We start from the raw sequence: 4,805 nt of genomic DNA on the forward strand, positions 1-4,805 counted from the left end.
GCTGTCAAATTTTGGCAGTCAAGCGTTGGACATATATTAAAAAATAAATAAATAAAAATTTGTTATTTTTTTAATTAAATTACTATGAGTTAATATTTAATTTTTAATGTCTCAAAATTAATTTTTTGATTCAAACATAAAATTTAAAAGTAGAAGGTTAACCTTTTAGGGATTATATCACTCAAAAAAAAATTGTATCATCTTAAATTTAATATTAATGCTTTAAATTTAAATTTTTCTTTAATATCTCTCTTCTTCGATTAAAAGAAAAAAAAAAAACTCAATAAAGCTCCAACAAAAACCTCGGTAAATAGGCCCCATCTCTGCACTCTCATCTCTTCGCAACTCATAAATCCAAAAACCCTTTTTGTTTTTTTCCCTCCTTCCCCCTTTTTAAGATTTCCCCACCTATGCTTTATTCCCAACCCCTCTCTCTCTCTCCTCTGTCGACAAATTTCCCAGAAGAATTCCAAAGCCCACTAGTTTCACATTCTCTATAAATTGAGCAACACCCATCATCTCTCTCAAGTCTCAATGCCAAAAGAAAAAGAAATGAAAGAGTATTGGACCTCTTTGGCCTCCCTTCTGGGAGTTTTAGCCTTCTGCCAAACGCTCCTGCAAGTGGTATTCCCGCCGGAGCTCCGGTCCGTCACTTTCAAGCTCTTAAACCGGATCTCCAACTGGTTCTCCTCATACTGCTACTTCGACATCACGGAGATCGATGGCGTCAACACCAACGAGCTCTACAACGCCGTCCAGCTCTATCTGAGCTCCTCCGTCTCCATCACCGGCAGCCGTCTCAGCCTCACCCGCGCGCTCAACTCCAGCGCCATCACCTTCGGCCTCTCCAATAATGACTGCATCGTCGACGCCTACAAGGGCGTCACCGTCATCTGGGAACACATCGTCACCCAGAGGCAATCCCAGACTTTCTATTGGTGCCCTCTGCCGGAAGAAAAACGAGGCTTCACTCTCCGAATCAAGAAGCGCGACAAAAAGCTGATTCTCGATTCCTATTTGGATTACATAATGGAAAAGGCCAACGAAATGAGGAGAAAGAACCAAGACCGCCTTCTCTACACGAACTCAAGAGGCGGATCCTGGGACTCTGTACCGTTTAAGCATCCGAGCACATTTGAGACGTTAGCCATGGACCCCGTCAAGAAGGACGAGATCCTGAAGGATCTCGTGGATTTCGCCAACGGTCAAGGATTCTACCAGAAAACCGGCCGGGCCTGGAAGAGGGGGTACCTGCTATATGGGCCGCCGGGGACCGGAAAATCAAGCATGATTGCCGCCATGGCAAACTATCTCGGTTACGATATATACGACTTGGAGCTGACGGAGGTGCACACAAATTCGGAGCTGAGGAAGCTGATGGTGAAGACGAACTCCAAGTCTATAATTGTCATTGAAGACATTGATTGTTCTCTGAATTTGACCAACAGGAAGAACAGTAGTAATACTTACTACGACGTGGGTGAAATGCAAGGTGGGTGTGTCTCCGGCGAGGACGGCGCCGGCGGGAACAATTCGATAACGCTTTCCGGGTTGTTGAATTGTACAGACGGGTTATGGTCGTGCTGCGGGAGCGAGAGGATTTTCGTGTTCACCACGAACCACATGGAGAAGCTGGATCCGGCATTGCTGAGGAGCGGGAGGATGGATATGCATATATACATGAGCTACTGTTCGTTCCCGGCGTTGAAGATTCTGCTGAAGAATTACCTGGGGATCGATGAGGGTGATTTGGATGGCGCGGTGTTGAAGGAGTTGGAGGACGTCGTTGACAAGGCGGAGATGACGCCGGCGGATGTCAGCGAGGTGCTGATCAAAAACCGGCGGGATAAGGAGAAGGCGGCGAGGGAGGTGTTGGATGCGTTGAAGGTGAGAGCGGAGAGGCGTGTGAAGAATGCGGATGACGTGGAAGAGGAGGAGCAGGAGAAGCGGGCATTGGAGAGCCCCAAGCAAGGCTGTGAGTTTCCGGAGGAGGAGAGTTGTAAGGAAGGAAAAGGAAACGACGAGAAAGATGACAGTGCGATAGAGAAATGAGAAGGTTTTAGGGTTTTTTTCTTTTTTCTTTTTTTTTTGCCCTTTGTGTTATTTATGGTGCAGAAAGTTTAGAGCTTGAAATGATTTTGGTGGGCTTCTGAGTGAGGAGAACTATAGGGAAAAACTTGGCATCCGATTTAAACATGTTTTTATATAAATATATATAATATATTTGTGTTGTTTTTTTGTTGGAATAATGAAGAATGTGAATCCATAAATAAGCGTATTAATTAATTTTACATGTGATGGGTTGGACATATCATGGGACATCTTTTGTGTTACATTACACATATCAATTATCATTGTGGTGGTTGGTGGTACTTGGTCGAAAATGAACTTGCTAGCTAGCTTAGGCTTTTTTGTGACCACCTGGGAAGCACATGGCCAAATCTATTTTTTGATGCGACTTGTTGGGCGTTTCAAAAAAATACACATACTGATCACAAATGATCATAAAATTACCTTTAAAAAAATAAAACTCTCTTTTAATGCCATTCTGGGAGGGAGGGAGGGAGGAACGAAGTAGGAAGACTGTGTTAGTGGATAGGTTTGTGGGAAAAAGACGCATAAAAAAAAAAAAAAAAAAGGTGAAACAAAAAAGAAAAAAAAAGATGCCGGAGATTTTGTGTTGGGAAAAAAGTAGGAAAAAGGAGGTGGACAGTGTTTGAGTTGTGAGTTATAATGAGAAAATGTTTGACATTTTTTGCTGGTGGAAAGGGCAATGGGTGGGTTGTCAAAGGCTCTATCGGTTAGGAATCCTGCTATGCTTCAGACATATATTTTTTTTTTAAAAAAAAAAAAAAAATTGTTATTTTTTTTGTTAGTTAAATTTCTCTAATTTAATATTTAGTTTTTAATGCCTTAAAACTAAAATTTAGGGGTAGAAGATTAAACTTTTCATGAACCAATCTTTGATAGTTTTTTTTTTTTTTTTTTTATTTTCTTTTTTAAGTAACACATGACTTTATTTAAAAAAAAATCTTTGATTTTTTTTAAGAGCATTCCTAGCAGTTTCCTCGTCATTTTTTTTTTCCACATTTAAGGATCCAAACTACTTTTTACTTTCCTATATCAAAATACATCCCAATAGCTTCCCTTAATTATTCCCTATATCATTAAAATATTTGCTTTTTTTAATTATATTATATATATATGAGAGGAGAAATAAGAGAGAATTGTGAGAAGAGAGAGGAGAGAAGAGAGAATCATTTTTTTATATTTTAATTATCATAAGGACTATAATAGTGGAACCCAAAACATTGGGTTCCCCTGTAGCAATTTTAATGTTTGTAGTTCATTTAGGGAGTATGTTGTAGGATGTTTTGAACATATTCCCTAAACTTAAAGAACAGACTCATTTGGAGTATGCTGAAAATGTTCTAACATGTCAACAATATGAATCAAATGTAATTACTATTATGTTAATCAATTTTATGAATAATACTACATATAATTTTACTCTCACGCTCTTACTTTTATATGTTTTGAGGTGATTTTTAAAATTATTATTGAATTCTTGATAAAAAAATAAAAGCGTTGACAAATGGTATGACAGGTGTGACACTATGCTTTTACTTGTGACTATATCCATGGTACATATGTGGGTATTCTATCATTACACCAAAAACAAAAATTAGAGTTCTTTTAGTCTTAATTCTGTTTCTCCCATGAGGCAAATGACTGAACTGGCCCACCCTCAATTCCCACCTAGTGTCATATATCAAAAAGATTTTTTTGTATGGTAGCATTCTCCCAATGCCAAATGAAGGACCTAATGGAGATAATTAGTTTTTCTAGGTTTTTTTTTTTTTTGTGTAATTACATAATATCTACATGATAATTGATTAGAAATGCCCAATCTTGTTGTCCATCTTATAGCACATATTTGTCAAGTTCAATATATAAAAAGAACTAAAAAAATAATAGGGAAATTATGTTACAATCATCTCGTGCTTTCGCACTTTTATTAAAAAAAATTGAGACCCTAGTTTCCAATTTAAATATATATAAATCGAGACCTACGTCAGTTTTTTCCGTCAAATAGATAACATAAATGATATGAAAATAAAAGTATGCCTTTGGATCATAAATTCAAAACAAAACAAAACAAAAAAAGCAGAAAAAGAAAGTGGTTGGGCTGGGTGACACCCAACTCATACCCAACTATAGCCGTGACAGGGGCAGCTTCGCCATGGCTGGGTGGCAGCACCCAGTCAAGGCCACATGCGTGACTGGATGACAACCCAGCCAGAGTCTTGATTACCAAATTGGAAACTGTGGTCTCAAAGTCCAAAAGTGCAAAAGCATGAAGGGGTCGTGACATAATTTTCCTAAAAAATATTTAATCGTCATAATATTAGTCCAACTCGATCCCCCAAGAGATAAACTTCTACTCCTGCCACTGATTGAAGCTACAAGTTTCAGAAAGTTAAACCTGCACGGCAAAGTATTTGGCTTTCCTATTGCTCAAACATGAAATAAGGTAAACCCTCTGGGCTTCCGTCCCTAGAGTGAAAAAACCAAGTAGTTTAGAGAGCAGAATTAGAATTTACCTCATTTACGTGTATGATTCTTGCTATCTGAAGCATTGCTTTCAAGGACGTACTTATCCAATTGGGACATGAAGAGCTCTTAAGAAAAATCTGTTCCTCGGTATTAAAACCCATATTTTGAAGTAATTTCTGCCAAAAAGGTGTGACAAATAATCAGAAGAATGGCAGCAACTTAACAGCTCAATTAAATTAAAAGTAATC

General features: G+C 38.4%; 1 pseudogene; it reads left to right on the forward strand.

Annotated features, from left to right (window-relative positions):
• The first annotated feature begins 277 nt into the window (after positions 1-277).
• Positions 278-2,188, forward strand: LOC132189850 (AAA-ATPase At5g57480 pseudogene; annotated as a pseudogene).
• The last annotated feature ends 2,617 nt before the right edge of the window (positions 2,189-4,805 follow it).

Source organism: Corylus avellana, chromosome 9, assembly GCF_965113065.1.
Source record: "Corylus avellana chromosome 9, dhCorAvel1.hap1.2, whole genome shotgun sequence".
Lineage (NCBI taxonomy): Eukaryota > Viridiplantae > Streptophyta > Magnoliopsida > Fagales > Betulaceae > Corylus > Corylus avellana.